At 39.8% G+C, this 26,900-nt stretch overlaps 1 protein-coding gene across 2 annotated transcripts in view; it reads right to left on the bottom strand.

Moving 5' to 3' along the window:
- ANKRD6 (ankyrin repeat domain 6) overlaps positions 1-26,900 on the bottom strand; it is a 205,827-nt gene that overhangs the window by 144,956 nt on the left and 33,971 nt on the right. The window contains exon 2 of one of the 2 annotated variants that reach the window (XM_081295273.1): positions 23,321-23,469. The gene's annotated coding sequence lies outside the window, so the exon portion shown is untranslated. Of the gene's footprint in view, positions 1-14,744; positions 15,043-23,320; positions 23,470-26,900 lie in introns of those variants that run through there. The other variant, XM_081295272.1, reaches the window with a different exon arrangement.

The following is a 26,900-nucleotide window of genomic DNA, read 5'->3' as shown; positions in this document are numbered from 1 at the left end:
CCAGTTACTGTTCATTGCTTATTAACAATATCTCCCATGCTGTGTTATTAGTGGAACTGCCTGGTGGCAATTTTGCAGACTGATGCATTTTACCAGCCATGACATATCCCACGTCCACTTTTTTGGCCCCCGGTTCATTTCCACTATGGACATCAGAAGAAGAGAGGACTAAGAGGCCCAGGCTCTCTCCTGGGAAGTGGGACTGGGAGCTCTAGAGCTCCTGGGCCTGCTCATTAAGGGACCAGCAACTTTCTAGGTGGCAGGAGCCACTGTTCCTTCCTCTGGAAGCATCAGAGCCATTAACTGGAGCAAGACAAAAAAAGCCACCAGCAGTGGAAAAGGCAACCAAGAACCTCATCATCATCACAACCGTCAACATCGCCTGAGTGGATCCTGGGGGAAACTGTGAGCAAATTATAAGCCTGATGCCTCGGAACCCATTCAGAACATGGTTTTATAGAGGCTGCAGACAGTCCAGTGGGTATTTCTCTAGTTTGCAGAATATCTGTCTTCCACTTAGAACACCGTCTCAATGCTGAAATCTTGAGCAACCTAGGCAGCATGGGACAGCATATAAAAGGAAGACAGGTCACCTGGAGGAGAGGCAAGGACTTGGGATTTCTTCTAGGTGTTCAAACCGGTGCAGCAAGGTCTCAGAAGTCCTGGGTGGCTTATCCCCATCCAGGACACAGACCAGAGCCATGGTTCTCATCATGTACGACTGGCATTTTGAACAGGAACAGTCCTGCTGTGGACCCCTGGCCTTTGGATACTAAATACCAGTAGAATCCTCCTCCAACCCTCAACCCTGGCTGAGAACCACTGAACTAAAGAATTTCCAAATCTTAAAATTTCCTGAGTGCATAATTAGACCAGAATGGCATTAGGTGTGAAAGTGCTCTGAGAGAGCAAAAAGGCCATAAATGTACAAGTGTCAATGAAGCATGCATTAAGCTGGGAGGAAAAAAAAACAGATTATCTAGGCTTTATTAGGTTGGGGCTTTTTCTCCCATATAAAGAAATTTCCTGAAGACAGCAATCTGCAATGAGTGACAGTTCATTAATACCCTCAGGGACCCAGGTCCCTTTTATTTTTGTACTTTGCCATCCTTAAGGTGATGGCTTTTATTTTCGTGTCACCTCATGGTTTCAACATGACTACTTTGAGGTTCCGGGCCGGAAGAAGGCAAAACAGCCAAAGTCTTTTTCCTCTACAGTATATCTTTTTATTCAGAAAGGGAAGCCTCTCTTATTGTCCAACTATATCACAGGGTCATCACTAGCAGGAAGGTGGTTGGGAAAACTGAACATTCAGATTTCCAGTCTGTGCAGTAGAAAGAGACAAGGGAGACAGTAAAAAAGTCTATCTCAAGTATCTACAGAAGGAATCTTTTTCTAATTGTGTTCACATTCCATAAAACCCAGTTTATATCTTATATTCAATGATTCTAAAAACATTAATAAAATGGTCCACGGAGCTATGCAAGAACTTGTTTCTTTCTGTCTATTCTAATTCAAATAAGAATCCATCTAATCTGCAGCCACCTGGGCTCCCAAAACAACAATCAAATAGTATTCTCACCTTGGTCACAATTTTGGATTAGCAAATTTGAAATTATCTGCTTTTACTTCTCTGTAGGTTTCAACAGACAACTTCATACAATTCTCTATAACACATCTCTCTCTACTCTTTTTTAGGGGGAGGTTACTGGGGATTATTTGGGTTATTGAGGATTAAACTCAGGGGCACCCAGCCACTGAACCACATCCCCAGCCCTATTTTGTATTTTATTTGGAGACAGGGTCTCATTGAGTTACTTAGTGTCTCTCTACTCTTTTTAAAAACAATACTTGCCCTTTAGCAGAAAAGCAAAATGTACACATTTAAAAAATAAATCATCTGGGCTGGGGTTGTGGCTCAATGGTAGAGCGTTTTCCTTGCACATGTGAGGCACTGGATTCTATCCTCAGCACTGCATTAAAATTAATTAATAAACAAAGATATTTTAAAAAATAAATAAATCATCTGCACAGACTGATGTTTACATTAAGTTCTGTATTAATACTGTGCAGACCTAGCACATACAAGATTTGCACATCCTAGATTATCACATGTGATGCCCATAACAAAGCATTTTATATCTTTAATTGTAAATGAAAAATTTTAAATCTTCCTTTTAAATGAATACTTGGCTCTCTTAGCTTCCCCTTTACCCAAACACCTACATTTTCTCAAAACATTTGGCTCCTTAGTTGTAGAAAAGCAGGAGATAAATACATGTGTATATACTAAACTATTTACAAATAAAGTGACATAAGATTGACTTCAAGACTGGGATGTGGCTCGATTGTACAGCACTTCCCTGGCATGTGTGAGGCCAAGGATCCTATCTATCCTCAGCACAGCAAGAAAAAAAAAAAAAAAGAGAGAGAGATTGACCTCAACATAATGTAAGGGAGTGGGCAGGAAAGAGGAGTAGCTGAAACAAGATTGGCTAGCAGTTTAGAATTTTGAATCTGGGAGTGAGTACATGTGGTTGACTTTTTACTAGTCTAATTTTGAAATGTGCCACAATATAAAGTTTTATTTTTTTGTTTTACTTTAAGTAGCTCTGAAACTGATACTACTGCATACTTCACGGATGAACCTCTAAAACATTATGCCGAATGAAAATAGCCAAACACAAAAGACCATGTGATTCCTTGTATATGGAATGTTTGGGAAAGGCAAACTTACAGCGGGAGAGAGGAGGCTGATGGTTGCCTGGAGCCAGGCGTGGGAACAGGCAAATGGACAGGAGCAAATGTTTTGGAGTGATGTTCTAAAATTTCAATTGTGGTCAAAACTGTATACATTTTCTAAAATATCACCAAACTGCACATTTATTGAGGATAGATATTGAAGTATGTAAATTTGACCTTAATAAAGCAGTTTTTAAAATAGCTTTGAAGAAACACACCCAGAAATGGATCCACTATTACTTGCTAGCACTACATTTAGGAAGAGAAGACGAGCTGAGAAAGTGTCTTAAAATGACAATTAGACAAAAGGGCAGTTTCCAAGGTGTCAACGATTCCCATCATGGTAGAACAGCATTTAGTCCTGTATATCATTCTTTGTAATCCTCCTACAAATCTGAAAATTAGAAATGCAAAAAGAAGGCTAGGGTTTGTAGCCCAGAGGGAGAGCACACCTGGGTTCAATCCCTAGCACCAGAAAATAAAATAGGGATTAAAAAACAAAAGCAAAAAAGGTCTGGTTTGGGTCCAGCTGAAGCACTTCCATGGCTTTTGCAGAGCAAGAACTAACTCATCAGGAGTCAGGAACTCACCAGGGCCAGGAGAAATGTGACAGAGCAGGAGACACACTGAATAAACAGATGACTGAGAGAATGTTTAAAGTTTCACATTCAATTTTAAATGTCCTAAATTATCAGTTGGTGTCAGCAACAAAGTAATTTAGTTTGTTTGCTTTGTAAACTTTCAGGAGAATCCAATCTGTTTCTAATGGCCTCAGGTGAAACTGAGCTGGCTAATAACCAGGGAGAGAATTAATGTGAAACTTCATTTTCTCTTATAAAAGGAAGCATCTCCGACAAGTCCAGATTCGCGCCAAAACAGAATAAAGGAAACTATAAATACCCAGAAAAGAGGTCATGCTGTTTGGGGGAAAAGTTTTGGATGCTGCAGAGTAAGAAGTAGATTTTTTTGTGTGGGTGTGCTAGGGGTCAAACCCAGGGCCTTGTGCTCGCCAGGCAAGTGCCCTATCACTGAACCGCATCTCCCATGTCTGAACACTTGAATTTTTTGTCAATATTCTGGATGCTCTATCAAGGAATAAATGCCAGTGTTTATACTTAGGTGTTGGGACAAAACTTTTATCTGAACACTACATAAAATCTTCCAACTTAATAAGTTTTGTTCATTGTCACTTGAACAATAGTAGGATTTCAATTTTAAATTTCCCCTGTACACATCTCTGAGAGCTAAGGGGGAAAGAAACAGACTTCCTGAGCCTGGTCTCACATAGGACCACCCATCCCATCCGGCTTACATCTTTGACTTCAGTGAGCTTCCAACAGGCTTCTATCCACAGATCCCACAGTGATTTACTGAGTCCTCCAACAGTTCTTATCATTCCAGCAGAGCTTCACCTACTATGTACACTGGGTGACCCCACAACCCTTCCTACACAGAATTCTGTTCTGTTATTCAGAGACTGTCTTCCCAAATGACACTCCTAAGTACTTCAATTTAAAAATAAAGAATAAAAGCTGCTTGCTAATTACCCTCTTCAGTGTTCTGAGACCTAGAGGTGTACAACTCCAGAATTTGCATCTTACAGCAGGAAGACAGGCTCAGTGAGATGTCTTGAAAACTGAGGTGGCCCCAGTGGCTCCAGGAGTCCTTCCCTTCTTAGCTGAGGGCTCACAGGAGTACCTACCATGGACTGGAGTCAGCGGCTCTGAACTCCATCCCTGACTCCATGAACCTGAGAAAGTCAAAAGTGCTCTGAGCCTCATTTTCCTCACATAAAAAGATGGAGATAACACCTATCACTTGCAGGTGGTTATAAAGTTAAATAAAATCAAGTCCTGAACAGCATGCAGCATATAGGGCTGGTATTCAATAAATGCAATGTACTGAATGTAGTAAATTAAATTAAAGTGAGCTGAATGAAATGTAATTAAATTATAGTATCAAATTCCTATGAAGCCTATGGTAAAAAGCACTATTTTTCAGAAAATATAGTACATTTCTATCCTGTGGTAGAAAAACGAACCTACTGAAGAGTACTAGAATTATTATGAAAGGCTCCCCTATTCCTCAAGAACCAGGGGAGCTGTTCACAGTGTTGTCAAGTTGACTCCATTTACTTATTACCCATCAGAGTCCTAAGTACAAAACAGCCAGCATCTACCTGCTCAGAGGAAGCCCAGCTACAGAACCGGACCTCGTTCAGCCCTGGTCCTGCCTATAGATTACGTCAATCTGGAGTTTAAAAGCAGACACTGTTCTCTGCTATGGCAGCACCCCCTGCCCCTGCTCCTCCCACAGCCCAACACATGCACAGAGGCCCAGTCTTGAAGTTGGACCAGTGCTTAGGTCTAATCAGGTCTTTAGATTAGCCACTTGGCTTCTTACCAGTCTTTGAAATGTTCCCAGCCTGGACCCCACCCCAAACCAGCAATTTCTATCCCACAAGTGATTGATTTAGAATTCTTTCTGATGTGGCAATGAGATTCCTAACATTAGTCCTCCTGAGTGTCTTGTTTTTCCTGTCTGGAGAGTTCAAAGCAGAGGTAGGTGCAGTCTTACAACTTGGGGGCTGGGAAGCACAGTGACCACCAAACTGACCCTCCTACTGAAGGCAGGATGCTTGTGTAGACAGGGTGGTGGGAAGAGGCAAGAGGCAGCACCTGGGGCCATGGTTCCCCCACTAGGACATACTTGGCTGTTGAGAATAGAAAACTGCGCTCACTTTTATGGTGTTTCTGAGTCTGCAAAGCACTGCATAGAGGACTATGACAAAGACTGTTCTCAACCAAAACTGCATTGGTCTCCTCAGAGCCCTCTTCTTGACTAGGACTTGGCCTTGGCCTGCATCCCTCCAAGCCTGCAGAGCCCAGCATCAGTGAGATGCTAAGCCAGCTTAGAGAAAACCCTCCCACCCTCTATGTCTGACCACCAATATGTGATCAAATTCCTCAGCCCCAAAAGACATCCGATCACACTTACCTGCCTACAGCAAGTTCCATGAATAGAGCAAGAACTCTCCCTACCCCTGATGGCTCTTCTTAGCAACTTTCCTTCACTGCCTTCCTGCCACAACCCAGTCCTCAGCCGTCAATCCCCAGTTGGTATTGTTGTTGTATTCAGAGTTGAGCTTACTCTCTCTCCCCTATCTCACCTCTCACAATAGTCCTAAATAAAGTCTTCTTTATCATTTTAATAATATTTTCTTTCATCACATGGATTGAATAGTGGTCCCCAAAAGTCATATCTATATCCAAATACTCAGAACCTGTATTACTTATATGGCAGAACAACGCTATCTGGTTTTTTTGTTGTTGATTTTTTTTTTGTGGGGGAGGCCGGTTGGGGGAGGGTACTGGAGATTGAACCTAAGTATGCTTAACCACTGAGTCACACACCTAGCCCTTTTTATTTTTTTGTTTTGAGACAGGGTTTCACTAAGTCCCTTAGCGCCTTACTAAATTGCTGAGACTGGCCTTGAAATTGCAATCCAACTCAGCCTCCTGAGTGGCTGGGATTACAGGCATGAACCATCATGCCCAACAATAATACTACTTTATATGGCCATAAATGTAATTAAGTTAAGGATTTTGTGAGGAGGAATTCATCCTGCACTATCCAGGTAGGCCCTAAATGCAATCACATGTATCCTTATAAGAGAGAGTTTTGGGACACGGACACACAGGGACACCAGAGCAATGAAGACAAAGATGTAGGCAGAGACTGTAGCAATGTGGCCTCATGCCAAGAAATCCATGCAACCATCAGAAACTGGAAACTGAGGGGAATGGGCTCTCTCCTAGCACCTCTGGAAGGAAAAGAGCCTGCCAACATCTTGATTCTGGACTTTTGGCATCCAGAACTCTGGGAGAACATACTTCTCTTGCCTTATGCCACTAAGTTTATGATAATTTGTTAGGACAGTCACAGGAAACTCATTATGAGGATCAAAGTGAGAAATAGGTTTTGCAACCAGCTAAAGTGTTAAGGAGCAATATATTTAAACCTATCATTTGACACCTTTACAATATGCTTCAATTATTTAAATAAAAAAAAAGCGTAATAATTAAGGCAGGCATAATGGCAGGAGGATCACAAGTTCCAAGCCAGTCTGAACAACTCAGTGAGACCCTGTCTCAAAATACAAAACAAAAACAAAAACAAACGGCTGGGAGTATAGAACACCTCAAGGTTCAAACCCCAGTACTGAAAACTAAAAGTAATAATTAAAACCCATAAAGCACAAATACACATAAACCTTGGGGCATGGGGGAGAGCAGAACATAAGGTTAAGTGCAGGTTAGAAGACAGTTGGGGAAACCCAGCTCCTTCCCCTGCTATTTTTCAACCTAAAGAAATAGATATTAATTAGGTCTCAAAAGTTATACATTCCTAAGGTCTAGCTTTTTAAAAAAAAATGTACCAAAGAGTCCAGTTCTTCTGGCGGGGTCAGGTCTGTTCTGAAATCTGATTTCATAAATCTCTATAATAGGCACAGACTCATTTTTTGTTGAAGAAGATGAATTTCTTCATCAGGTTTAAAGATGTTTCCTTCACTTCACAGGCACAATTATACATTTATAGCATTTTGAAGAAAAAATGCCATGAAAATAAATCTTTTCAGGAAAAGGCAGTGAGAAGTACACATTCAAGAACCAAATGGGACAAGTGGCTAAAGTGACTAGGGCACAGGTCCCCTCTTCAGCAAACAAAATCAGAGAGTGTGTATATACATCCGCAAACCACCTGGGAGACAAATAAACCTGGGCCTGTATTTTTCACCTAGTCACCCGGGGTTCAGAACAATTACCTAAGAGGTGGTACAGTGAACTGCCAAATGATCCTTTATAAACAAGTTCTCACTCAAATCACACAGAGGCAAGGTGTCAGGAACAGCTCTCCAATATACCTCCTGTTCCTCCCTTTCATAGTCTGTGCTCCCGACAGACAGCTCTTTCCAAACAGGACCTTGTGTTCCAGCCTGGTGCTCCAGAAATACCTTGTAGGTGATAAGAAATATCTTTCCACCCACCCCCACCACCACCACTGGCTGAAATCCCAGTAACAAGAGAAAAGCAAGGCCAGGTGTGGTGGTGTACACCTATAAGCCCAGCAGTTCACAAGGCTGAGGCAGGAGAATCATGAGTTCAAAGCCTGCCTCAGCAAAAGTGAGATGCTAAGCAACTCAGTGAGACCCTGTCTCTAAATAAAATACAAAAAAAGGGATAAGAATGAAAGAGTAGGTCTCCTTGTGACTGCAGTCACCACCGTCTTCACGATGGCCTTTTGTGCCTCTCTCCCCAACTACTGCCTGAACATAATGAGAGGAGGGGCCATTCTTACTTACCTTTGCCCCCCTTGTACCTCATTGTGGTATCTATAAGAAATAAGGGGTTCCAGTGACATTGGATATTTGCCAAATAGAAAAATGGATCCAACTGTATCTGTCATATATAACACATTGGGAAGTGTATGGGTTTACTGCACAGTGCCTGCTGGGGAATATAAATATTTACAGAGTTCTCATCCATTCAACGACAGTCCCTGTCAGTAACAACCATTCAACTGATTTATGACCCAGTAATGAGTTGAAAACCACAGCTTGGAAACCACAGACAAAAGTGATCGCTTAGGTCTTTTCCAACCCTAAATTCTACGCTCACCAACAACTGAAAAAATATACTGGCAAGCAATCGAACTGTGGTCATCTGGACTTAGATCTAAGATTAAGGGAAATACCTGTATGAATACAAGGTGCTTAGAAAGTACTGGACAAAATAAAATGGGAGCCTTGGACAGCCTGCATTAGTCACCCTGTCTGACGGGAATAAACTTATTAAACAAAATACAAGCCCATGGGCAATGCGGGGCCTGGATTCCTTAAGTATCAAGTGATCCTAAGAGTTCTGGTCACCTTTGGTGAGCATCAGTTCCTTCATCTCTAAGCCATACAATTCTCATAAAAACTATGAAGGGCACCGCATCTCACAGAGCTTTCACAGTACCAGGGTCCTACGAGCTGCAGCCTGTCCCATGGCCCCCTGTATTCCTGGTTTCTGTCAGTTCTCCAGTCTCTTCATCTGTACTCCTTACCTCCTGCTTCACCCTAGTATGCAACCCTTGCACTCAGAGGCAGTCCAAATCCCTGTTAAATGTCACCTACAAGCAAGCCATTCTCTTGTCCAAGGATACTCTTATGTTTATCGGGAATTCTGCAAGACTAAACACTTAGAAGATTCAAAAGCACAAAGTTCTAATCAAGACATTTTAAGCATAGGAGACTGAGTAGACATGTTAAGGAAAATCGTTTTAGAACCCTTCAAAACACACCAAGCAGGGAGCCAGATCTCTACTTACTCGAAAGTGAGCCAGCCCTGGCTACAGATATCGATTCATGGGCAGCTGGCATCCTTAATAATGAACCACTTCCTTCTGTTCTGTCAAGAGCAGAGACAAAGACATGATTCAGGGGCACTCAAACTGAATTATTGTCTTTGTTTAAACCTCCCCTCTCAGGGAGAGCTCTCAGCTGCAGAGCCAGTCCAGGAAAGGCCCAAAACTCCCTAAAGCAAACCTGTTCAAGAACCCAGGCAGCCAACACAAGCCAAAACAACTCTCAACTTCCTGTCCAGTCCCGTGGCACTGAGATTCCTCCAGAGATGATGCCCTGGGTGGACCCAGCACCAAGAGAAAGGCAATATGTTCCATCATGAAAAGGGCAACATATCCCCACCAAGGCTGTCAGTCAACACACTCACCAGAACCCACCTCTGCAGCAGGATTCCCAAGCCATGGCTCATGTGTGAATCATGAAGACAGATCATGGGACACGAACAGCATTTTAAAGAATGACATGTAAAACAGAGAATAGACCAACATGTACCACATTTTGTATTCTAGGAAAACATTTGTTTCACTTGTTTATTTACATATGTATGTATTCATAATAGGTAAAGTTTGAGCAAAAATGAATCAAGAATCCAACACAAAAAAATAAAATAAAAAGAATATAATCTATATTTCTTTTTAAAATGCCATTAATCATCCAATCATCCTTGGACAGTAGCTACAAGCCAAGTTAGCCTTTTCCAATCATGGTTCTGATATGTTTCCAGAGATATGAGTATCTTTATATTCTGTATTTGTAGTAAAGAATCTAGCCGACTGAACACATTCAGATTCATCTGGATGCCTCCCTCATAACTGCATTATGTCATATGGTTTAAATGTTCATATTTGCATTTGTGCTTCTAATCAAACGCAAGTGGTTGGGTTGCTAAGAACAAAATGTAAGCAGGTTGCACATGGCAACACAGCCACTGGATATAGGTGAAGGGCAGGCTGAGTCTCAGGCATCTAAATAGAGATGATGGGTAGAGAACTGAGTCACCTCTTGGCTCGTCCATGTTAGAAAAGAAGCCTGGCCACAGCCTTCGATGCCAAATCAATTGGCAAAGGACACACAGTGTAACCCTCTCCATATATACCTACTTGCAGGAATTCAACATGGTAAATATAAATACAATGAAGTGGTGATTTTTACATGTCGAAGAATAAAAGTACTGACTTCCTGTTTTGCAATTAATTTCACGTATAGTTCTCCTATTGTGTTGCTGAAGATAATTTTTGAGATACAGTTATTATCGATGGACACAAGTTGAAGCATAGAATGAAGCAACAGATGATCCACCTTAGGATTTTGAGGTTGTTTGCGGGGGGTACAGAACCCAGGGCCTCCAGCCTACTAGGCTAGCACTCCACACCTGAGCTACCCAGCTTTCTTCTTGTTTTTACTTGAGTATGAAATGCTTTATCTGGTTTGTTGTGTGTCTGGCCCACTTCCTTAGTTATGCTTGCCTCAGAACAATATTAAATGAATTTATATTCCCAGTGATTGGAAGAGGGAGGTCCCAGGACACGTAGAATGCAGGAAGGAAGCCAAACTGAATTTAGTTAATGCCGAGAAAAGCTGGTAGGTGTGAACAATGAGACAAGCTTCCTGTAAGGAAATGTAGCAATACGCATCCAAAACCTTCAATAGTTGCTTGCTTTTTTTACCTAGAAATTCCACCTTTAGGAAATAATCCTAAAGTACTAATTCTGGATGTCAAAAAGGACTTAATTGAATCAGGGGATTGGTTAGTGGGACTGTAACTGTGCTCATGCTAACAAGTTGATGATACCTAACAGATATTGATGCTATCTTTATACAAGGCCTTTTTTTTTTTTTTTTTTTTTTTTTTTTGGTGCTGGGGATTGAAACTAAGGACAGTTTTATCACTAAACTACCTTCCCAGCCCTATTTATTTATTTATTTATTTATTTATTTATTTATTGAGACTGGGTCTTGCTAAATTGCTTAGGGCTTCATTAAGTTGTTGTGGCTGTACTAAAACTTACAGTCCTCCTGTTTCAGCTTCCCAAGGTCCTGAGATTACAGGCGTGTACCGCCACACCCAGCGCAGGGCTTTATGTTAAGTAACCGCATTTGTTATTTCATTTAATTCTAAAAACACAAATGTGGTTAGTATTAGCATCCCCCTGATTTACAGATGAGTAAACTGAGTAATCCTCCCAGTTAATAAGTGGCAATTCTGAAGTACAAACCCAGAGAGTACAATTCTAGATCTCAGCCAGAGTCTAGTGGATCCCCAAGAATTGTCATGGACTGAATGTTTCTGTCCTCCCCAAAATTCATATGCTAAAGCCCTAATCCCTGGTGTGATGACATTTGGAGATGGGGGGTAAATCAGGTCATGAGAAAGGAGCCCTCCTGATAGGATTAGGGCCCTTCTAAGAAGAGAAAAAAGAGAGCTTGCCCCCCCCACACACACCTCTATCTCTATCTCTCTCCTCTGAAAGTGAGGATGAAGCAAGAAGATGGTTATCTACAAACCACAAAAATAGTCCCCGCCAGAACCCAACCAATGCTGACACCCTAAGCTTGTCCTTCACAATTCCAGAACCAGGAGAAATTTCTGATGGCTTAAGTTACCCATTTTATGGAATTCTGTTATAGGAGCCAGAATGAAGAAAGAATTCATGTAAAATTATAGAATATCTGTGTCATAGAAACACAAATATACAAGAGAGCATGTACATACACATAAAGCAAGTTATAAAACATCATATATTACAGGCTGATCTTTGTAATTTTTTTAGAAACTGGCATGTATCAAAATGTAGTTATTACTGGCAATTTTTCTTATTTATTTACATTTTCTTTAAATCATTTTTATAATTGAAAACACCACATTTATTTAAAAAAATATGTTCCTACAATCTCCAGTACTGCAAACAATAAGTAAAAAATAAATACTATGTTCCAGGTAATCTACACTATACTTATTAAGAGTTGTATATATGAACAGCATCACAACAAAGAAGCTTTCTTGTGTGATTTTTCATTTAATAGCATGTCACACTGTCAAATAAAAAGCAATTTAATCAAGCCAACCTATCTAAGAATTCAGATACCCCAGGAATCTTTATTCCAGCCCAAATATCCCTTTCTACCTGTCAGGGTTGTCTACGTGGTTTCCTCCAGCCTGTTCTGTGACAACAAGCAGCTAGACTTGGAGGTGGCACCACAGCCTCCAAAGTGACTCCTTCCTGCCAAGCCCAGTGCAACACATCTGTAATTTCAGCAGCTTGGGAGGCTGAGGCAGGAGGATCACAAGTTCAAAAGCAGCCTCAGCAATTTGGCAAGGTCTTAAGCAACTTTGCAAGAGTCTGTCTCAAAATAAAAAATAAAAAAGGCCTGGGGACATGGCTGAGTGGTTAATCACCTCTGTATTTACTCCCTGGAAACCCCCCCCCCAACAAAAAGAAAAAAGTGACCCCTTCCTAATAGAAGTGACAGCACCCATCACCAGAAGAGTGAAGAGGCAGCTGCACTTTGTCTACAACAGAAAAGTCCGGGCACTGGAGGCTGGGCATGAGGCCACAATAAATCCACTTCTTCCTTTTGAGGAAAGGAGACCATGAAGGAAAATCCAAACCCAGTTAAAAAACTCCGGCCCAACTCTGCACCTGCTTTGAAATAGTTATCAGTACTTTTCTGTGCTTAGAGCAGGGACTCCTCCAGCCATAAAGCTCTGAATCTGAGTTGCCATGGCCTATATGTCCTGACCCAGCACTATTGGGTCTGACCTCACTTTGAACAGCATGGCATTTAATGCTAACATTACATCATTTTGGAGGCTTGCAATGCTCCAGTAATAAACTTGAGAGAAACTGAGCTGGAAGAACCTGAGTAATCATTTGTCCCAGGGTTTTTCAGCAGGAGTGCCATTGGTATTTAGGGTGGGACGGTTCTTCACTGGACTAGGGCATTTCAAGATGCCAAGCATACACTAGTACCTCATATACAGGGCAACCTCAAGTGCTACCCAGGTGTTCCTGGTTGAGAGCCGCTAGACTAGTATATCACTGAAGTCCAGAGAAGTCACTTGCCTGAGGCCACATGGGTAGCTACAGACAAAGCCCACATCTCAAAACACAGTTCTGTGCTATTTTCACTGCACCATACTCCCCTAATTATGCTCATGAGAGCAAGTCACTTAAGAACTGACTTCACACTCAGTGATAGGCTTTATTGGCCTCTGAATGGAAGACTGTTTGAACTTTTTTCCAATCTCATGATGAGTATTATGAAATGTAAAATTTATAGAATTTTATTTCCATAATTACTCTTAAAAATGTATCTGAATAGTAAAAGCTTAAAAGATGCAATTGTGCACCAGGTGTGGTAGTACACACCTATGATTCCAGCTACCCACTTGGAACTCCAGCCACCGGGGAAGTGGAGGCAGGAAGACCACAAGTTCAAGGCCACCCTGGGCAACTCAGAGAGACCCTGTCTCAAAAAAAGTATAGGGGATATGCAGCTCAGTGGTAGAATGCTTGTGTAGCATGCACAGGGTCCTGCATTCCATCCCTAGTACCAAAAAAGAAAGAAAGAAAGAAAAGGCCCTCCAAAAGCAGCAAGGGAAAATGAGTCTGTGGGATAGTTTTAATGAAATAAAACCTTTTACTTCAAGATTTTTTTTAAATAATGATTTTCCCGGGGCTGGGAATGTAGCTCAATAGTAGAGTACTTGCCTAGCATGCACAAGGACCTGTGTTCCATCCCCAGCATAGCAAAAAATAAAATAAAATAAAATAAAAAGTTAAGAAAAATATCAAGATTCTCCTCTCAGTTCAGTACTCATTTTGAACATGAAATCTGTTTATTTTTAAATACTATCTTGCTAATTTTTAAAGGACTTGTAAGGAGATTGGCCCAAAGTAAGACATAGATATGTCCCTTCTACCATTTGATATCAGCACCACATATTTTACAATTCACGTGTGGAATTTAGGACACTAGCATTGCATAAACTCTTCCATTGAAGTTTCAGAGGGGGAATACACTTTAGCAGTGCTTTATTCATATGAGTCTTCTAAAAGTACACAATTTTTCCTTCGCTTCTTTAAATTGCAAAGCACTTAGTGATTCCTCTTTAAAGAGTTAACACAATTTACCAATTTACACCATTTACCATCACTGCAGCCTCTAGAACACAGAAAACAAGTGGAGAGGAGCAGGAATAAAGATTAGAGAGAAAGCAAGCAAGAGAATACAGGAGAGAGGAATAAAGATTAGAGAGAAAGCAAGCAAGAGAATACAGGACTACAGAGAGCTCGATGCCCAAACAAAAGTACCCTATAGAAATTTCAGGTAAAATTCAAAAAGTCCTTTGAACCTGGCATCCAGTCTATTTCTCCGCACTTACAGGTATGCAAATATGACTATATCCCTGCTTATAGCAAATCGAATTAATAATCACCAGTAGTATTCATTTTCATTTCAGGAAAAGGGCCCAGGTCTACACTCAGGAAAGAGTGCATTCCAAAGAGACCACTCCCTCTGCGTGTGGCGGGGAGAACTTTCCTGTCTACAGTCACGACCCAAAACGGAGTTTTACAGCAGCGCGGATACTCACGGGACTTGCCTCTGCAGCCAGGACCGCCGGGGCCCCACAAAGCCAAAGCGAAGGCCTCGAGAGCCGGGCTTTGTGTGGAGGTGGGATGGCGGGAGGGTCTGCTGGGGAACAGCTTCAGGCCGCTCTGACATTTACATGTCAATGCGCGAACCCACGCGCTGCTCTGCTCTCCCGACCCGTCCGGCCGCCAGGCCTGGGTTTTGTTCTCCTTTCGCCCAGAAGCCTTGAATCCGGCGGCTGCCAGCATGCATTTGGCAAACTCGTTATGAGGGATTTGTCACCCTCTTCAGAGCCCTGAGTCTAGGTAAATGCATTAGCAATCGACAGGCAGGCTTTTCAAATTCTCCACGCCGTGCTGGGAGAGAGGCATGCTTTAGATGAGACCCACCCACAGGACCCAACCGGAATTCTCAAAGAGCTCTGGGTCAGAAAAAAAGAGCCCATTTCAGAGACATAGATGTTCCATCTGCCACTCAGGCTCCCAAATCAACTGCTCTGGGGTATTAGTTTGTTTACAAGTTAGTATAAGACAAGGGCATGATTTGGGTGCCAAAACCAAACAAATGAACAAACTTAACAATGTTAAGGTTCATTAACAAAAATACAGTATTATGAACAAAGAAACAGGGACGAGGGGGAATACATGGTTTGTGTTCTACTTTACATAGAGGAGTGGTAACCAGGAAGGGGGAGAGAGTCTACAAATACTGCCCTATAAGGAAGAAACCATTGGGGCAGGTGGGGGTGGGGGATGGGCATCCTCAATCCGTGACAGACAAGAGTAGATTTATTCAGGGGGCTACAGACAGCAGAATAAAGGGTCATAACTGAATAGAGAGAGCATCTGCCCAAGCTAAGAGAATTTCTGACTACTAGAAATTTGGCCTCTATGCGTCAGTGAGCAAGGGGCTTTCCTGCAGTGTTGGGGGCTGCATGGAGGGTGCTGGCAGAAGAGAGTGGGCTTCAGTGACTTCATCTGACTGAGCTCACCTTAAGAACAGATTCTCTGGATTTTTAGACTCAGAAACAAAATGAATGTAGAATAAAAATATTGATTTACAAAGCAACACATTCTGTATAATACATTTCAGAAAAAATGATTTATACTCAGATGAGGCCACTCTTCCAATGATCAAAAGCAGTCCAATCATTAGTCATTTCTGAAATTACAAAATGCTCTTCCATGACCTATTTATTATGGTTTGAAAATAGCAAGGTTGGCTTGCTACTACCATTCCCTTAAATTCCTCTTTCTTTCTTCCTCCATTTCTCAAAAAGCTGCTGATATAATTTGGATCACTTACAGCACTTACGTTTACAAAGTGTTTTATGGTCAATTGAGCTTTATGAATATTTCATGGGGCAGAATCTCACTGCTGGTCTAGGACTTGGAAGCAGAGGAGGGGAGGGAGTTCCGAGGATGTGCCTTAAAAGTGTGTGCAGGGGCCTGGTAGACACCAGCTACTTCCATCCTATGAGAGGCAACAACAAAAAGCTTTCCTCCCTGGAAATATTATCTTTCTGCCTAAGTTGCAAAAGAAACAAGAAACTACTTTGACCCACAATTTACCCTGGCACTGCTCTGGGTAAAAGCTGACTTGGATGTGACTTCATCAAGCTTCATATAGCAGCAAATGCTCAAATCTCCACTCCCACCACCGTTATCTCCAATGATATTATGAAACAGCTATCAACATTCTATTTTTCTAAAGTCAACAGGAAATGCACAAGACATGTATATATAAAATTTTGATAATTGTTGACGAATTGAATTCCAAATAGATCAGATTTGTATTCTACAACATTTTATGAAAGTGCCTATTTTTCTATTTCCCTACACAGCCAACAACATGAATGTCCACTTATCAGACTTTTTTTTAAAAAAAACATTTTTGGTCAAGCAGTGGTGCACCCTATAATCCCAGCAATTTGGAAGGCTGAGGCAGGAGAACTGCAAGCTTGAAGCCAGCTTCAGCAGTTTATCATGACTCTAAGCAACTTAGCAAGACCCTGTCTCAAAATCAAAATTAAAAGGGCTGGGGGTGTGGCTCAGTGGCTAAGTGCCTACTGGTTCAATCCCCAGTACCAAAAAAGAAAAAGAAAAAAACATTTTTATTTCATCTTTGAGAGCTTGATGGGGAAAAGTTTTCATTTATGTTTACTTTATATTTTATTTATTGTTATTACAGTTGAGCATCATTTTTGTTTGTTTGTTTGTTTGTTTGTTAAAATTTATTTATTTTTTTAGTTTTCGGCGGACACAACATCTTTGTTTGTACGTGGTGCTGAGGATTGAACCGGGCTGCACGCAGGCCAGGTGAGCGCGCTACGGCTTGAGCCACATCCCCAGCCCGCATCATTGTTTTGTTTTGTTTTGTTTTAATGTTAGGAAAACCAATCTGGACAAATATGTCCTAAACTGGTTGGTTATCTTTGTGGGATGGGATATGGGAGACTTCCAGTACCACATTGTAGGCTTCCATTGTGTTCAAAATATGGATGACATTGCTTTTTTTTTTTTTAATTTCAACAGTATATAAAGTTTTTAGAAAGTGATTGGTCACTAGGGCATCTTTTTAAAAAAATTACATTGAATGTAATTAGATACCAGTTAATTACACAAGCACTCTATTAGGTAAGTCAATATACAAAACTGGATTAAAGTATAGCGCTTGATGTTTGTTATCTCCTCGAGTCAATAAAATGTACTCAGACTCACTTTGAAGATGAAGGAAGCAATGCAATCCTTGCTAGCAAACTTGTCTCTCACTGAGACAGAACACCCTGTCATTTCTGGCCTAGATCCTTTAGGAACGCCTAGTCCCAGTGTGGCACCATAATTGCAGTTCTCTTTTTTACTCTATTACAGTAGACAGGCTGCCAGCGTAAGTGGGATTTAGAGCCTGGTGAAAAGTACAGGAGTTATTTTGAAAGAAGCTAGGAATAGACTAGAAATAGCTCACTTGGAAGACTGATGTTTTGGGATAGTTACATTTCTGATAGACAATGATCTAGGAGAATATAAACAGAGGTCTGTATACACATCTGCTGGTTAAAAAAAAAAAGCACAAAAATGGTGTATGTGGGCATGTCTGGCAGTACCATGTCCTTTAAAGCAAGTTTTTCTGGTATGGAAGGAGGAAAGATCCCCAGTGATACAAACCAAAAGTTACTTTCCAGGAAAGCTTTGGTCTACAAAAGAGGGAAGTATCAAACTGTTTTAACACAATGATATGATATGAGACTACAATAAATCAAATTAATTTGTTAATAAACTTCACTTGACTATTAGGGAGTATAAGCATTTTGAAAAAAAACAATTTTTTATACTGTAGTTCTACTTCTAGATCTCTTTCACTAAAGGAATAATTCTAATATGGAAAAAAAGCTTTATGCAAAAAAATATTTATACTACAGAATTATCTGTCATAGTAAAACAATTTAAACAAAATATCAGGGAGACCACTGTCCAAGAAAAGAGAATGATTCAGTAAACCAGGAAACTACCATCTGGTAAATACAGTTGCCTCTCTTTATGAGCAGTTTTGTTTTCCATGGTTTTAGTTACCCCTCAGCCAACTACAGTCCAAAATATTAAGTGGAATCTTCTAGAAAGAAACAACTCATAAGTTTTATATTGTATTCTGAGTAGCACAGCAAAATCTTGTGTCATCCTGCTCCTTCTCACTTGGAACAGGAATCATCTTTTTGCCCAGTGTATCCATGCTATATATGCCACCTACCTGCTAGTGTATCTACTAACCTAGATGGCAACCAAGTGACTATCACAATATTGCAGTACTTTTGTTCAAGTAACCTTTATTTTACTTAAGAAAAGCACAAGTACAAGCACAAATATACTGATGCTGGAAATTTTATAGTAGAATATTGATATAATTGTCCTATTTTATAATTAGTTATTGTCAATCTCTTACGGTGTTTAATTTATAAATTAAACTTTATCATAAGCATACATGCATAGGAACAGCATAGTATATGTAGGGTTCAGTACTGTCTGCAGCTTCAGACATTCACTGGGGGTCTTGAAACATATCCCCCATGGATAAGGGAGCAACTATAATATATGCCTTCAAATGATGCTTCTGGGTTCATTCTCATCTCAATAGTGCATCTCTTAGAATCTATCCTAAAGAAATAATCTCAAAACACAGGAAAGTCTTTCTTTGCAAAAGTAAATAATTGAAAGGCCGGGGGCAGTGGGGCATGCCTGTAATCCCAGCGGCTCAGGAGGCTGAGGCAGAAGGATGGAGTTCAAAGCCAGCCTCAGCAACAGCTAGGTGCTAAGCAACTCAGTGAGACCCTGGCTGATGTGGCTCAGTGGTCCAGTGCCCCTGAGTTTAATCCTTGGTACCAAAATAAATAAATAAATAAATAAATAAATAAATAAATAAAATATGATCACATCCAACATAAAAAATAAATACAGTTAAGTGAGCTCCTTTGGTTCTTAGAAACTCACCTCAAGTGGGATCTTCCCCTAAGAAATCTTCCATGACCCCAACCCAGTTCTGGATTCCCATGATGTCCTGTGTCACCCATCATAGCAGAACCTCAGGGTTCTATATGCATGTACCAATCCAAGCACCTTAAAGATAAGGAACTTGCCTTCTTTGACATAATATTCCCAACACCTAGCACAGTGCCTGGCACTAAGTAAATATTATCCAGATATCTACATTATATAAAATTATTACTCATTTGTTAGGGCTTCTATAACCAAGTACCACAAACTGAATGTCTTAAAGAAAAGAAATCTACTATCTCACCATTCTGGAGGCTAAGAATCTGAATTAAAGGTATTGGCAGAGTTGGTTCCTTTTAAGGGCTATGAAGGAAATATCCAAACCCCTCTCCTTTGCATGTAAGAGGCCATCTTCTCTACGTGTCTGAACATCATCTTTTCTGCGTGCCTGTTTTCAAATTGCCTCTTTTTATAAGGACAACCATTGTACTAGATTAAGGCCCACCCTAGTGATCTCACTGCAACTTTTGTAGACACCCTATCTCCAAATATAATCAAAATCTGAACTACTAGGAGTTAGGACCTCCTATGAATTTAGAAAAGACATAATTCAATACATAATAATCAGTAAATGTAAATATTTATGAGAATTTGCAATTATAAGGAAATACCCATTTATCACATTTAGTAGGAAAAAAAGAAGAGTGGAGTACAAATTTTTGGTAACAATTTCAAATTACATTCACAGAAAAACAAACAACTTTTACCTGTTTTTAAAAATAAGGGGAAATGATGTTTAAAGAGTTTAAAACATAGGAAATGTGTTTTATACAGTCTGGTTACAAAATGTAAAATAAATAAAGTATTAAAAAAGACAGGAAAGAAATGTATCATAATGTTCACATAGTTCATTAACAAAGGATGTAAGAAGATCTTTGTGTCTTCCTATTTTTTAACATTTTTCGAACTTTTCTATAATGAACTGTGCTACTTTTTTTTTTTTAGGTACCAGGGATTGAACTCAGGGGGCACACGGCCTCTGAGCCACATCCCCAACCCTATTTTATATTTTATTTAGACACAGGGTCTCACTGAGTTGCTTAGCACCTCGCCATTGCTGAAGCTAGCTTTGAACTTTCGATCTTCTTGTCTCAGCTTCCTGAGCTGCTGGGATTACAGGTGTGCACCACCATGCCTGGCAAACTGTGTTACTTTTAAAACTAGAAGAAACAATACACTATGTCTTAAGAACATGCAGTCGAAATATTTGGTAGAATAGTAAATATTTAATATTAAAAACTGAATTAACAAATTATAGTTTAAAAACAAAATGTAACATCAGGCAACTTATTTACTCATTTTTTTGGGGGGGATGAACACAATACCTTTATTTTATTTATTACTTTTATGTGGTGCTGAGGATTGAACCCACTGCCTCACATGTGCTAGGCAAGCGCTCTATCCTGGCCCTATTTATTTATTTTTTAATTTGCTCTTTTTTTAGATATACATGACAGTAGAGTGTATTTTGACATATTATATATACATGGAGTATAATTTATTTTGATTAGGATTGCATTCTTGTGGTTGTACATGATGGGGAGTTACAGTGGTCATGTATTCATGTATGAACACAGGAAAGCTATGTGCAATTCATGCTACTGTCTTTCCTGTTCCCATCCTCCCCTTCCCTTCATTCCCCTTTGCCTAATCCAATGAACTACTAGTCCCTGCCCCCTGCCATTGTGTGTTAATATCCACATATCAGAGAGAACATTCAGCCTTTGGTTTTGGGGGATTAGCTTATTTTACTTAGCATGACATCATGCAAATGTTAAATGACCCTTATGAAGGATACAGAGCAACAGGAATCAGCTTACGGCAAGTTTTATGGAAAAAAAAAGTGAAACACGAAAATACAAACACATTAATTGGTGAAATATATACATATGTACATGGTCATTTGCCAAAAAATGAAAATTTATCAAGAATAGGATTATGTATTATTTTTAAATTGTTTAATTATATTTTCAGTTCAAAATATTTAGGAATATGTTCTTTTCTAAGAATAACTAAAATTATTTTATACCACATGGAACAATTTCTAGACATCCTAAGATCAGCTCCCTGCTGAGAAAATGATGAGTATATTTTCAGGCTTGTCGGCCTTCCTACTAACTCCCCCAGGGGATTGAGAGGTGGCGGGTGGGGGGGATTTAGCACAGCTCGGGTTGGTTTCACTTTCACTGCTGGTGGATGTGCATGTGGCACATCCGTCTGGAGAAGAAATTGGCAATATTCATTAAACCTAAAAATGTTCACTCTCTCAGACTGGCATTTGCCTGTCTGAAAATCTGTCCCACAAAAAAACAACTCCACACAGGTACAAACACAAAGGTAATAAGAACAATGAATAGTTTATCTAGGGCTCTTTCTAACAAGGGGCTCTTAGAAAAGCTGTGAAGAGAGAGACCAAGAATAACTGCTGAATAAAAAACCCACACAGCTATGATGTGTTGCCCAGTTTTTCTATTTCCTTTGATGTCTTTGTTTTTGGCCACCGACCAGAAACAAGGGTGCTGACACCACTCGGCATGTCCTAATCACACGCTTGCCAGTACAGATGCTAACATACAGGTTCAACTGAAACAAGCAAGCTTCCCGGCTTCACAAACAGAATCAGAGAATGGCAACCCTTAATTTGATAGCAGTCATGGAATGAAAGCCCTGTGTGCTTAAATAAAAAATGTTCAGATATTGGGTCTTCACTCCATGGGTTTGTTTACTAAGTGAGTTGTGTCTCCATGCATCTATTCATGCTTCACATATCTTGGGATTGTTGCCTTCTGACAACTTAAGATGAGACCAATTTCTCATTATCTGTTAGTTGCAAAGGCAGGGTAAAAGGATAATTTTAAGGACTGGGGTTGCGGCTCAGTGGTAGAGCGCTTGCCTAGCATATGTGAGGCCCTGGGTTCAATCCTTAGCACCACATATGAATATAAACAAATAAAGTTAAAAATCCATTGGCAATTAAAAAAACATTAAAAAAAGAATAATTTCAAACCAAAGTGAAATCAACAATAGGGTTATTTCTAGACTATAGTCAATCTAACACTATAGTCAATCTAACACTATTTTTCAGATTAAAAAAGAAGACCAATATGAGTAATATTGAAGTTCTTTAGAGGAAAATACCTTTATGAACTTTGGTGAGATCTATTTATGGACCACCATACACTCTGAACATTTTTGTCTTCACCTCAAGCTAATGATAGCTTTAGAGATAAGGGAGGTGGAGTGGGTAAAGGGAGATGAGTGAATTGGGCAGCATGACACAGTGGGCTAGTTGGAGAGGTCCAACACATGAGCTCTGTCTCCTGCTTCTCCTTTACATACGGCATTATTACAAGTTGACAATTTTTAAGCCTCAGGTCTAACCACAAACTGAACTGATAGTACCTGAAAACTGTTTAGAAAAACCATCTGCATTGGTAACAGACAACATTACTGGACAAAATAATGTTAGTGCACTAGATTAATAAACACCCTACTTTTAGCACATTGAAATTCTCTGTTGGACTTAAAATTAAGTCATATTTGAAAGGTAAGAATAAAGATAAAAGGAAAAAGGAAAGAAAAATCAAGTGACATTTTTAGAGTAAAAAATTTTAAATGTGACAAATATGCTTTTAAATAAATTCTCCCGAGGCAAACAAGAAAAAACTTATCATATGTCTGAATTTGAAGTTAAGGATGTCAGGTTAGGAAAAATAATCTAATAATCCCTGATTTAAAGAAACAAGTATAAGCAGATTACCACATATATAGAGTAAGCCAGGGGCTGTGGGGGTGGATGGGAGGCCAGGGAGCAGGCAGTGGCCTCCCTTCCTTTGGGTCTCTTCCTTTCCAGGTGTGAGCTCAGATACTTGGGGACACATTTTCCAAATGGGCTGAGCTCCAGCTCCCAGGGCCCATGCCTGGGCTCAGCTCTCAGCAGATGTGGACCAGCAGGACCAAATGATTTTCTCCACCTCTTACTGGGAGATGGTGAGACAGGGATCTGCCTTGGCTTGCACAAAAAGCTACTCACAGCCAAAGGGGTGCCAGGGGCCAGAAAGACCAGGTAAGGTGCTGTGATGGTGGCAATGATGCTGCCTGCAGCCAGGTGTGCCTCAATACTCTTCACTCAGAAGTTTTCTGGAAGAATCCTCAGGTGATGAATTCACATTCCAGGCAAGGCTATCCTGAGAGGGAGTCACAGTAAAGAACCCAGCTAGTTTTTGACAAATAGACAGACCAAGACCAAGGGAAGACCTGACAAATGCAATTACCTCTAGTAACTAAACTCCCCTGCATTCCCCTCTCCACTGATGCACCTATAAAGAATTCACCAACTCTGGGCAGAAATGCCCCTGCATGTCCCCCTCTTCGCTAGTGTACCTACAGAGAATTCACTAACTCTGGGCAGAATGATAGTTACCTAAAGTTTGACTCCATGGTGCTGTTCTGAAACTTTTATTAACAAATAAGTACATATGCATAAATACACTCATATTTATGTGTGAGGAGATTGAAGGACAGAAGAAAGGGCTAAAGGAAGAGCTACAGGGGGAAAAAGTTATTTCTTATTTGAAAAATTCAGGAGAGACTACATGGCCTCTTAGCTAACCTACTATCTATGGGACCTTGTGCAAACTTCCTTGCTTATGCTTTAAAGAAAGGTATTTAATCCAGGATGCTCTTCCAACAAGCACTGTGCTTTGTGCACTAGATTCTCTAGGATTAAACTAGTTTTACTCTAAGAAAGTCCCCATTAAAAACTCATTTATAAAGGAAAGAATTAAAATTTATCCTGCCTGCCCTGTTACAAATTACACCACTAGTAACCAAATAGTAGAAGTAAAGGTTTGCTTCGGCTAGTAAAAGAGGAAGGAATAATGCAATGAGAATATTATTGTTTAGCGACACCCAGTGATTTGATAGATTTAGACATGAAGCATCATTGATTGCTAAAAGAGAACCAACAGACATGCCTCCTGATAAAACAAAACACCAATGCTTAGGAAGTCCTCAAAATAAACTGAACCTTGATCTGGGGGCATAGCTCAGTGGTACAGTGTTCATCTAGCATGCTGAGGCCCCAGATTTGATCCCCAGCACTGCAAAATTAACAAACAAACCAGTTGATCAGCTTCTAGACTCAATTGCCAATTTACAAAAAAAAAAATACTGAGCATATAAAAACATGAAAAATGACACCTCAAGGATACAACCAGCAAAATCCAGGCAACGTAAAGCCCTATAGGGCAAATAACATGGTTTCACTTAAAAAGAGTGTAAGGATTGGGGGCATGCTCAGCAGTAGGGCCCTTGCTTAGTATGTGCAAGGCCCTGGGTTCAATCCCTAGTACTGAAAAGACAGAAAGAAAGAGAGAGAGAGAGAGAGAGAGAGAGAGAGAGAGAGAGAGATTACACTGACCAATCCAATATGAGGACCTTATCTAGATCCTTCTTCAAATAAATCCATTTTTTAAATTTTTTTATTTTTATTTTTTAGTTTTAGTTGGACGCAATACCTTTATTTAATTTATTTATTTTTATGTGGTGGTGAGGATCTAACCCAGGGCCTTGTACACACTAGGTGAACACTACCATTGAGCCACAACCCCAGCCCAATAAATCCACTTTTAATCTTGTAAACAACTGAACATTTGAAACTGATTAAATATTTGATATCATTAAGGAATTGTTATTTTTTAGCTGTGATAAGGGTTTGTGGGGTTTTTTTTCCCTTTCTTTCTTTGGCTTTTTATTTGTTTGTTTTTGTTTTGTTTCAGCATTATAGTCATAGTTGGGTTCGTTTTGATAAAGTCATACATGCCTGGAATTTGATTTATTCCATTTTAGTCCCTGCCCCCCAATTTACCTCCCCATTTACCTTCCCCCTTCTCCTTCTTCTACTCTACTGATCTTTCTTTCACTCATTTATTTAGTTTTCATTGGTGCTTTTTACATATATGAAAAGTGGAAATTCCCTGTGTATATGTGTGTATGTGTGTGTGTGTATGTATATGTATATAGCATGCTTTTTGAAATTCATTCTGCATTTCCTCCCCTTTCCCACCCTCTTCCTTCCCTCTCAATCTCCTTCTACTCCATAGATCTTCCCTATTTCTTTATGATATTCAATCCCCTTCCCCTTTTCCCCCTTATTTTGATCTAGCTTCCACATATGAGAGATTTTCTGAGTCTGACTTATTTCAATTAGCATGATATTCTCCATTTTCATCCATTTACTGGAAAATGCCATAATTTCATTCTTTATGGCTGAGAAAAACTTCATTGTGTTTATATACCACATTTTCTTAATCCATTCATCTATTGATGGGCATCTGGGCTAGTTTCATAATTTTGCTATTGTAAATTATGCTGCTATAAACATTGAAGTGGCTGTATTACTATAGTATGCTGATTTTAGTTCTTTTGGATAAATACCAAGGAGTGGGATAGCTGAGTCATGATGGTTTTATTCCTAGTTTTTTGAAGAATCTCCATACTGCTTTCCAGAGTGGTTGTATTAATTTGCAGTCTCAACCAACAATGTATAAGTGTTCCTTCCCCCCCACATCCTCACCAATATTTATTATTTGTATTCTTGATAACTGCTGTTCTGACTGGAGTGAGATGAAATCTTAATATAGTTTTAATTTGCATTTCCCTAATTTCTTGAAATGTTGAACACTTTTTTTTCATATTTGTTGGCCATTTGTATTTTTTCTTTTGAGAAACATCTGTTTAGTCCTTTTGCCCATTTATTAATTAGATTATTTATTTATTTTTAGTTGTCAATGGACCTTTGTTTTGTTTCTTATTTATATGTGGTGCTGAGAATTGAACTCAGTGCCTCACACATGCTAGGCAAGTGCTTTACCACTGAGCTACAACCCTAGCCCAGGTTATTTGGTTTTTGTTTTGTTTTTCAGTGTTAAGCTTTTTGAGTTCTTTATATATTTTGGATACTAATCCCATGTCAGAGGAGTAGCTGGAAAAGATGTTCTCCCATTCTGGAGACTCTTTCTTTATGTTCTTGTTTCCTTTGCTGAGCAGAAGCTTTTTAATCGATGGCATCCCACTTACTGATTCTTGGTTTTATTTCTTGAGCTTTAGGGTTTTTGTTAAGGAAGTTGGTGCCTGCACCAATATATCGGAGTGTTAACCACATGTTTTCTTCTATCAGTGGCAAAGTTTCTGATCGAATTCCTAGGTCTTTCATCCACTTTGGTTGACTTTTGTGCAGGGTGATAAATAGGGGTCTAATTTCATTCTTTTACACATGGATATTCAGTTTTCCCAGAACCATTTGTTAAAAAGGTTAACTTTCTCCAACGTATGTTTTTGGCACCTTTGTCAAGTATGAGATGACTTTAGGTATGTGGGTTTATCTCTGTGTCCTCTATTCCTTTGGTTTTTGTGTCTATTTTGATGCCAACACCATGTTGTTTTTATTACTAGAGCTCTGTGAGATCAGGTATTGTGTTGTTTCCTGCATTGCTTTTCTTGCACAGGATTTCTTTGACTATTCTGTGTCTCTTAATTTTTTCAAATGAATTTAAGGACTGTTTTGTTCTCAGAAGAATGTCATTGGTATTTTGATGAGGATTGTATTGAAT

Source organism: Spermophilus citellus (assembly GCF_964194105.1).
Source record: "Spermophilus citellus genome assembly, chromosome: 5".
NCBI lineage: Eukaryota > Metazoa > Chordata > Mammalia > Rodentia > Sciuridae > Spermophilus > Spermophilus citellus.
Note: the sequence above shows the minus strand (reverse complement) of the source record. Positions and strands in the feature narration are given on the sequence as shown.